At 51.2% G+C, this 10,240-nt stretch overlaps 1 pseudogene; it reads right to left on the bottom strand.

Annotated features, from left to right (window-relative positions):
• Positions 1-3,963: 3,963 nt before the first annotated feature.
• LOC116890815 lies at positions 3,964-4,728 on the bottom strand (annotated as a pseudogene).
• Positions 4,729-10,240: the final 5,512 nt, after the last annotated feature.

Raw genomic sequence — 10,240 nt, 5'->3', positions numbered from 1 at the left:
GACCAAACCAAACTGCTGGTGAGGGAAGAGGGAAGACAGAGGAAGGCAGGGAAGGGATGGGGAGGAGGGAAGCACCCCCCCCCCAAACACTGTTCATTTTTCTCCCAGATGAAGGACTACCACAGGAAGGAGGGATTCAGTAATGGCCAGAACTGGTAAAATCTCTGTCTCAAAACAGGTTAAAAACCCAGTGAGGAGCCCACTGAAAGAATCAGGAAGACAGAAGGATAGTCTGGAGGCCGGAACAGAGGAGGTAAACAGAGCTGGGGTAGGGGTAGGACAGGAGTAGACGCAGAGAGCCAAGGTGGGGCAGGTCTGCTAGCTTTCCTCGAAGAAACTTTTCCTGTGAGTCTGCCTGTGCTACCAACCAGGCTAGCAACGGAGGACTTGAGGCCTCTCATTCCCGCTTCTCACGAACCCCAGGTTATATGACCAGGAAACAAGTCTTGGGTTTCACTGCCTCAGCTCTGTTAGCCTTGGAGGCTGGAGGCTGTGCAAGGGTGAGGCCCAGCCCTGAAACTGGCACACCCTGAGACACTAAGGAATCATCTCTTTGACTTCGGGTACTGTCACCTCAGAGGTAAATTAAAGTCCAAACTGACCTTGAGACTGCTTGCTGGGTGGAGTCAGCCCCAGATACAAGGTGTAGTGCTGAAGTGGGAGGCTGGTAGATGTGGTCTAGATGGAGTGTGGGGTGTGTTCTACCATCCCGCAGCCCCGACAACCCTGTTGTGTAAGTCACATGAGAGTAAGTTTGGAAGAGACCTATGTTTGAAAGCTGGGACTTTGACAGTCGCCGATGTCTGTTTCCGTGGAAACGGCAATCAGAAGCAGAGAGGAAACCTGTGAGCTCTACTCCAGGTGCCCCAGATAGTGAGGGAGAGAGGATCCACTGTACCCCTTCAGCCATGGTCTCTCGCCCTTCTCTTCTGTGGGCTGAGCAGGCAAGGCTGGAACTACTTAGGAAATGCCAGGTCTTCCTTTAAAAAACAGCTCTGAGCCTGCCTACCAGGGACTCTGAAGCAGGAACATCTCAAGTCAGAGGCTGAGGAGGCTGAGGAGGCTGAGAAGGCTGAGGAGGCCGAGGAGGCTGAGGAGGCTGAGGAGGCTGAGGAGGCTGAGGAGGCCGAGGAGGCCGAGGAGGCCGAGGAGGCCGAGGAGGCCGAGGAGGCCGAGGAGGCCGAGGAGGCCGAGGAGGCTGAGGAGGCTGAGGAGGCTGAGGAGGCTGAGGAGGCTGAGGCTACTTAACTGCTTAGTCTTCTCCCTTTTTCCACCCCCATGATTTTTTAAATTTTACTCTGTGTGTGTGTGTGTGTGTGTGTGTGTCTGTGTGTGTGTGTGTGTGTCTGTGTGTGTATGTCTGTGGCTCCTGCACACATGTGTGTCAGAAGACAACTAGTGGAGATGGTCCGTCTTCCCACCATCTGGATCCCAGAGGTAGAACCAAGTTACCTGGTTTGGTAGCAGGCACCTTTACCCTCGGGTTTTACTTTTAGAAACTAAGCCGTTACAACCAGCCACTCTGGCTCAAACTCGATAGGTAGCTGAGGATGACCTGGAACTTTTCTTTTCTTTTCTTTTTTTAAAGATTTATTTATTTTATGTATATGAGTACACTGTAGCTGTCTTCAGACACACCAGAAGAGGACATCAGATCCCATTAGAGATGGTTGTGAGCCACCATGTGGTTGCTGGGAATTGAACTCAGACCTCTGGAAGAGCAGTCAGTGCTCTTAACCACTGAGCCACGGCTCCAGCCCGGACCTGGAACTTTTCATGTTCAGGCCTCTACCTCCCCGATGTTGCTGGTATTGCAAGCAGGCATCACTACTCCAAGTTCAGGCAGTGATGGGGAGACGGGGAGAGAGTGCAGAGGTATGTGCGTACTAGGCAAGCACTGTCCTCAACCCCACCCTTCCCTACTTCTTAGAGACTGACCTCTTCCGCCTTCATAATGGCACCTGCCAACCAGCATTTGCACAGCTCCAGCCTCCCCAGTATTCAGCCTAAAACAGCAAGTCCTTGCTCCTGGACGATGGGGTGTCCTCTGCCCTCCAAAATGACTTCTGCTCTTGCTGTCCTCTCTCCCTCCTCGTCTACTGTCTGGATCCAGTTTCTGCTGCCATCGCTCCCCCAGAACTGTTTCTCTGTGTAGCCCTGGCTGTCCTGGAACTCACTCTGTAGGCCAGGCTGGACTTGAACTCAGCCTTTGCCTTCCAAGCGCTGGGATTAAAGGCGTGCGCCATCACACGCTGCTTCTGATTCCCTTTTCTCAACCTCTCTGAAGAGCCCTCCTGGGTCCCCCACTGGCTACGCTTTCATCAGACCTGTTGATGCTCCTCGGAGCTGCCAGAGAGCCAGTGTCTCCCCGGGAGGGCTCATCAGTGCCCACCACAGTTCAGACAAGGTCATCTTCCCTGACCCCCAGTCCGGCTTCGCATTTCCACACTGTCCACAGGGGCCCATGTGCTCCATCACTGTCCTGTCACCTTAGATCACAGACGCTGCTGGAGCTGTCTGCTTCCTTACATAAGGACCAAGGCTCTCTTATTTGCACATCCGTCCCCAGTACACAGAACAACCTGTGGCAAGAAACGGGTGCAAAGAGGCAGAGGCCGATGGGGTTTTCATGCGAGGAGTGTGGGCTCCATCCTGTAAGATAGGGAACCACCGGCAAGTCTTACTCAGGAGCTGGATAAGATCTCAGGCCAGGGCTCGGAGTGCATGACTCTGCTGGCAAGGGAGGAGGCAGAGAAGCTGCAAGGATAGGGCAGTGTTCTGCATGCAAGCACGTCAGGGGGTGCCTGCGCAGAACCCCACTGGGTTACTGGTCCTGGCTAGGGTCAGGAAAAAGAGGCACAGAGGCTGTCTGTTGGTGCTCTGTAAAGACATGGAAATGAGCGACAGGAATTGGATGGAGAGAGATATAAAGTCTAATCCTGGCCACCTGAACTTGGGGACTCCTGAGTGGCACCAGGGTGTTGAAACCTGTGGTGGGAGCAATCAGCACCAGTGAGACGGATCTAGTCAGGGGCCATGCCCACATGTGAGCTTGTCCAAAGAGACAGAGCAAGAACAGAGCTAGGGAGGAGCTAGCTTTGATGGACTGTGTTACCAGTCTGTGTGTGTGTGTGTGTGTGTGTGTGTGTGTGTGTGTGTGTGTGTGTATGCACCTATGTATATTATAAAAATATATACGTATATGTGATATATTAACAATATATATGAATATGTATGGACTATACACACACATGTATTCACACATACATATGTATGTATATATGGTCTTTTTTGGGGCGTTCAGGAAGATTATCTTTATTAGTGGCCTGTAAAAGCACCTCTCGGGGTCTGTGGCCTCCAGACTGGAGGAAGCCTTGTAGCAACAGGGACAAGCTGGGGCAGAGGGCTAAATGTGTCCCTAACAGAAGGGACTAGCCTGGCGCCTCCCCCCCAGGAATGCTCAGCGCTGGAAAGGTTGTAGGGGAGCAACTGCCTCCCTTCCTTCACCCCTACAAATTAGCTTGATATGGGTGAATAAATAAATAAGGTTCCTCAGATTGGTCTCCACAGGAAGGAGCTGTGGAGGTTACTGGCCCTCTCAGGGCCCATATGGGATGAGTTAGGGTGTCTTCTCTCTCCTGGGTGCTGGGGAGCAGAGAGGGATTTGCAGCAGCAGGGCTAAGGATGTCCTTGGCAGCGGGGCACCCCAATGCCCCTTGACCTTGGTCCCAGTGGGCTCCATTTCTTCCCTTTCCCTTTATTTTGTTAGCACAGAGGCAAGAAGAGGCTCTTTTTTCCGGATCCCCTCTCTTTCTGCCTGCCAATCTGACCTCAGCTCCCGAGGGTATGTAGCTCCTCCTTATTCTAAGTCCATTCTAAGTCAAGGGACTCCTGGCTCTCATCCCATGCACACACACTGATTAGCACCAAAGCGCTAGGGCTGGGGAAGGGGGGTGTGTGGTTCTAGGGCCTAGCCTCAGTCCTGGGCTGACAAGGAGTGGGTGGTAGGGAACTTCGGGATCGGAAAAGGCGGTAGGCTCCGCGGCAAATGAGGAAGAACCAGTAGAGCTGGGGTGCGAGGAGTAGCGCGGCTCCCAGGTTGACGCAGGCCAGGATGGCCATGGGCACAGAGATAGGGGACAGGCCAGCGTGGTGCCGGTAGGCCCGGAACAGGTAGGGGAAGAGCAGCACCCGGCAGCACAGGAAGCTGAGTAGCATCAGGGCCCCATTCACCTTGTGCAGCAACTGCGCGCGCTACTGCTTGTACTGGATGAGGATCTGGCCCAGGCAGATGAAAGGTGTGCTGGCCTCCGCCGTCAACACGCAGCCTGGAAAGAAATCTCCCTTGCTTTGTCGCCATACCACTGAGAGTGGGAAGCACACCAACACCATGGCCGCGTAGTGGAGCACCATGAGGAACTCCTTGTGCAGATACCCACGTTCCACGGCTCAGGTGCTGCCCAGGGTGGTGGGTGTCCCATCTTCTCCTCCATGCCCTTTAACCCAGTGCTTGTACCAGTGGCAGGGGAACTGCAAACTGTGTATAGGCCGAGGACAGGCAGTGCTGGTCAGCTATGATGTGCTTGCAGGATGTGGAGACTATGTAGCCAGATGTGGAGGCCATGGTGGCTTGGACAATTGACCACCATCTTGGACGCCACCTAAAACAGCCTCTTGCCTCTCCATCCGCAAACCGGCTGGGTTCTGCAGCCCCCAGATTAAGGCAGCAAAGCACCACATATATGGTCTTAATACACAGCTCAGCCTGGCCTGGATTCTCTGCCATCTTGTTGGTCTTGGATTTAAGATCCTCATACTTCAGCTTCCTGGGTGCTGGGATCACAGCCATGTGGTGCCACGTTGTTTTTTATTCTATAAATCTACCTCCTTCTGGACCATTCTGCTTAGGCTTGGCGCGTGATATTGGAGCAGAGCGGAGGATCCCAGCTTCTAGTGCTGTTATTACGAAAGGAACATGTCAGGAACCCCTTGAGTGGGGATCCTTGTGGGGTACACAGAAGTTGAACCTTGAATGCGAGCTGTGGAGCGGGTGGCAGACCTCTGAATGAGAAGTATGGCTTTTATGGTAAAGCCGCTAAGATGTGGAGACTGTCGCTTAATCCTGTATCACCAATGGTATGACTAACAGCAATTTAAGTGGGGGCTGAAGAAAAAGAATCCTTTAAGGTAACAGGAAGGACAGAGGAGAGAGGAGACTTGGCATTAGGGTGAAGGGTAAGTTCTGGAGTTTTGGAACCTTGAGCTCAGACACAGAGAGGCACTATATCTGCATATATAGAAACAAAGTAAGCTGGTTTGTGTCTGTAGTCCCAGAATTCAGAGGCTGAGGCAGTAGCGTTGTCCAGCTTGGGCAGTGCACTGAGTTCCAGGTCAGTCTGGGCTACCGAGTGAAGACAAGAGTCATTAGCTAAGCAGTATGATGGTCCTGCTTAGCTGTTCCCCAGGGCTTGATCTACATTCCAGATACTGGTGACTCTCTAGACCTCTTCCTGGGCCTCCAGACTCATCTCTGCCTTCTTTCGGCTGTCTCCATATTCCCTGGACTTCTAGCGGGCTTTCCAAACTCAGCCTACCCAGGATTGAGCTTGTAGCCTGCTCCTGATCCCACACCAGAAGCCAGGAGTCCTCAGTGCTCCTTCCCAGACTGACAGGCTCAGGAAATGCTCATCGGTCTCTGACCCTAACCCCAGGGTCTCTTCCATTCTTTGGGTGTACTGGGATGCCCCAATTGCCTCTGTTCCTCTTTCCTCTGCCCTGGCTCTTTCCCTGCAGAGGATCCTGGGTAAACCCTCAGGGGGTCAGCAGGACAAAGCTAACTAAATGTCCAGTCGGCTCATGCACAAATTCATGGAGTCCTTTCCATCCCACTCTATTCCACCCTTCCCCTACGCCTGCCGAGGGCCTCTCTGTGCCTCTCCCAGCCCACTTCCTGACTGGTTTAACCATAATTTCAGATCTTACATATTAGGTAGCTCTCATGACTGTCCCCTAGCAAGAAATTCTTGTAGCCCTTGCCTCAGCTCAGGTTTTAATTTCCCTGAAGTAAAAAAAAAATGAGAGCTGAGTATGGGGAACACTCAGCTTTAATCCCAGCACTCTGGAGGCAGAGGCAGGTGGATCTCTGTGAGTTTGAGGCCAGCATGGTCAACAAAGTGAGTCTAGGACAGCTGGCACTACACAGAGAAACCCCATCTCAAAAAACCCAAAAAAAGTGGTGCTAGGCAAGGGCAGTATATGCTTTTTGTTCCAGCACTCAGTAGGTAGAGGCAGGTGGATCTCTGTGAGTTCGAGGCCAGCCTGGTGTACAGAGAGAGTTCCAGGACAGCCAGGGCCACAGAAAAAAAAGCCTGTCTCAAAAACAAAAACAAAACCAAAAACACCCACCCTAACCCAACCCAAACCAAACCAACAAACAAAAATGTGGTAAGGGCTGGAGAGATGGCTCAGAGTTTAAGGGCTCTAGCTGTTTTTCTAGGGGACCCAGGTTCAATTCCCAACACCCCCATGACAGCTCACAACTGTCTGTAATTTTAATTCCAGGGGAAAGGACACTTTCACACAGACATGCATGCAGGCAAAAACACCAATGCACATAAAATAAACATGAATAAATCATTAAGAAAAGGTAAAAAATAAATGTGGTAAAATCCACACCCCATGAAAGGAACTGACTTACTGTTCTAAGTGCACAGCGGGTAGCGCAGTCCTCCATACAGTCGGGCAAACCTCACCATGTCCAGCTCCAGATTCTCCTCACCTTCGCAGTTCCCTGCTCTGTACATCTCTCGTGAGTGTCACTCCTTACACCAGTGGACTCATCCATACAGTGTTGGCTCCTTAGCACTTTGTTAGCTAACGATCCTAAGTCACCCATGTTGAAGTGTGCATAAAACTCTCTCAATCTCCCTCTCCCTCTCTCTCTCTGGGTCTCAACTATCCCAGGCTGGCCTTGAACTTGCCAGGGATAATTTTGAACCCCTACCCCCGCCTCCCAGTGTTGAGATTATCGCTGTTTACTTCTGTACTCAGCTCCTTTTGAAAATGTTTACTTTTCCCCCTTTTGCTTTTGAATACAGTGTCCCCTCCTCATGACCTTCCTGCCTCAGCCTTTTTATTATAGGGGTATGTCCCTATGCCCTCTCAAAATCTGCTTCCTTTTCCTGCTTCCTCTAAGACTCCCTCCTCGGGCTGGAGAGATGGCTCAGCGGTTAAGAGCACCGTCTGCTTGTCCAGAGGTCCTGAGTTCAATTCCCAGCAACCACATGGTGGCTCACAACCATCTGTAACGGGGTCCGATGCCCTCTTCTGGTGTGTCTGAAAACAGCTACAGTGTACTCACATAAATAAAATTAAAAAAAAAAAAAAAAGACTCCCTCCTCCATTTCCTCCCCTTTTCAGCCTGAATACCACTCCCTGACGTGTATCATTGTGTTTACACATTCGCAGGTGGACACGTGAGTCGTTTTCATCCCCTTATGACAGTGCAGTTGTGGACACTGCCGTACAACTGGACTCCTGCTTTTGGTACTCAGAAATAGAAACGACAGATCTCAGGTAACTCCGTAATGTTCTTCACAGAGGTTGTTACGTTGCCCACCAACTGTACAGATGGATTCCTAGTCTCTACATCCCCAGCACTCCTCACTTCCTGTTTCCTGTCTGTGGCTTTGCTTTTTGGTAACAGCCCCACTGTTGGGTTTGACTCCAGCTTTGTTGAATTGCTTGCTTCCTGCACCGTTACCTGGCAGTACCCCCTTAGGCAACTCCTGTATTCTGTCGGGCGCAATCTCTGACAGGATGGCAAGAAAGACTTCCAGAACAAAGGAGTTTTTGGCTGCTGCTGTAAGGGTCAGCTCTCAAGAATTCTCCCTGCAGAGCTCTATCTGCTGCAAACTCCCCTGTCAGTCCTGGAACACCTCACCCATGCCCCCATACTTTCTTCCTTTCCTTCCTTCCATCCTCTAGAACACAGAGTTAAGATCACCTCCTCTGGGAAGCCTTCCTTCCCCACTGGCCCTCATTCACACAATCAGCCTGCTGGTGTTTGCTTTTGTGGGGTCTGTCTGTCCCTCTCCTTTTTGATTGCTCCTAGCACTTGGCACAGTCAGTAATGACTGGAGTACCTGAGCGCCTGCTGAATTAACCTTGTCTTCTCTGCTGGCCTCTTAGCTCCACACAGAAGGGTCCTTGAGACATCTTCTTGCTCTCACCATTGTACACCCATCACTGACCAGTGCCCTGCCAAGGCCAGGTATTGAGAACCCCCTTGCTAAAGGAATCATCTAACTTTAAGATAAAGCCCCCTGCAGTGCCCCCACCCTAATGAGGGAGGTGGGTGAGAAAAAAACAAAACAAAACATCTACTCTGGCAAGTGGCTTGGTTGCTGTGGAGAAAAGTAGACTGAAACTGACCAGGTGTCTTTCTCTGGGCTCCTGAGGAAGGGAGTGGTGCTGCTGCGCAGAAGTGAAAACAGAGACCAGAAGAGACCAGAAGTGAAAACAGAGACCCCACAGAAGGCCAAGTGGAATGAAGAGCCACCCCAGTCAGTGGTCACTTCTAGAAGCCACCTGGTCAGGGCCTTCAGATAGTTCCCTGTACTCAGAGCACATAGTAGGTGCTTTCTAGCTCAAACTAGATCCATCCTATACATTTTCTTTTTTTTTTTCCGGAGCTGGGGATCGAACCCAGGGCCTTGGGTTTGCTAGGCAAGCACTCTACCACTGAGCTAAATCCCCAACCCTCCTATACATTTTCTAATACGTGTTCTCCTACAACATCGGAGTATGATGCGTGTTTACTGAGAGGCATTCTAAAACACATTTGACTCTAAACTTCAATCCACTTCTTTTTCTTCTTTAGCAAAACCTCTGCTTCTGCCTCCCACGTGTTGGGAAGGCGTGCGCCATCACCTTTTGGCTTGGAATAATTTTTTTTTTTCTTTTTAAACAGGGTTTAAAAACCGGAATCCTAGTCAAGGTTGGCTTTTAACTCCTTCCTGCCTTTTTTCCCAGAGTGCTGGAATAACAGGCTCGCACCACAATGCCTACCTAGTGACCATCTCTTTAAAAAAGATTTTTTTTTTTTCTGAGACAAGGTTTCTTTGTGTAGCCCTGGCTGTTCTAGAACTCACTCTGTGTAGGTCAGGCTGGCCTCAAACTTAGGAGATCTGCCTGCCTCTGCCTCCAACTGGGATTAAAGGCATGCACCACTACCACTTGGCCAAAAATATGTATTTTTATTATTTAAAAATTCTATGTATATGTCTGCTTGTGTGGTGTTGGATCCCCTAGAGCTGGGGTTACAGGTAGTTGTGAGATGCCCTAACATGGCACCAGGAACTGAATTCAAATTCTCGACAGCCAGGGTAACTACTCTTACCACCACCTCTCCAGCCCCAATGGTCATCTTTTTTTTTTAGTTTGCAGAAACTTTCTCCAATCCTGACCTCTTCATTGCTCCCCATCCATCCACCCACAGGGCTGTGGGCTCAGACACACTGTAAGATAGCCTGGAATGTGACTTCCTATCTTTTCCCTGATTCTGCCTTCAGGCCTTTGCCGTGGACAGTAAAACCCTCGATGCCCAGACAGGACACGGAGGCTCCTCGTGGGCTATCTCTAGCCCAAAAGCTTCCAGCAAAACAACGAAGACCTGGAGACCAGGTCTCTAGATGCTGGAATTTGCACTCTTCCCAGGGAGCCCCTAATGCCCTTAGGGGAAATTCCTGCCCAAACCAGGGCGGACAAGGCGCTGGCCAAGGCTTCCTGCAGAGCTAGTGGAGGTTTGGAAGGTACAATCTCCGTCGGATTCCCTGGACTACTGGGGGCAGGAGGGGGAAGGGCTGGATGCTAAGCTTCTGTCCCAGCGGGCTCGGAGGGGAGGAGGGCTTAGCTTCCAGCAGCTGTGAGGAACACCACCAATAGAGCTGAGAACCAGCCAGAGGAAACCAGATACCCTGGCGTCCTTGGCAAGCAACCCAGCTTCCTTGGGTTGAGCTCACTGGCTTCAAGTCTCTCTCTCTCAACGGCTACCTTTTGAAGGCCTGGTCCTCTCCAACCCTCCCCAGTTTGCGGGAGAGGAAGAAGCCGGCTAGTTCTCCATCTGTCCCTGATCCTTGTTTCTTTTAGCATCATTGCTGAACGTGGCCGTCCCCAGTGGAATGACGAGCTCCCTGACCCCAAGGAGTGGAGTCACGTTTCTATGGGTGTGTGTGTGTGT

This window comes from Rattus rattus, chromosome 1, assembly GCF_011064425.1.
Source record: "Rattus rattus isolate New Zealand chromosome 1, Rrattus_CSIRO_v1, whole genome shotgun sequence".
NCBI lineage: Eukaryota > Metazoa > Chordata > Mammalia > Rodentia > Muridae > Rattus > Rattus rattus.
This window is presented reverse-complemented; position numbering and strand designations above follow the sequence as displayed.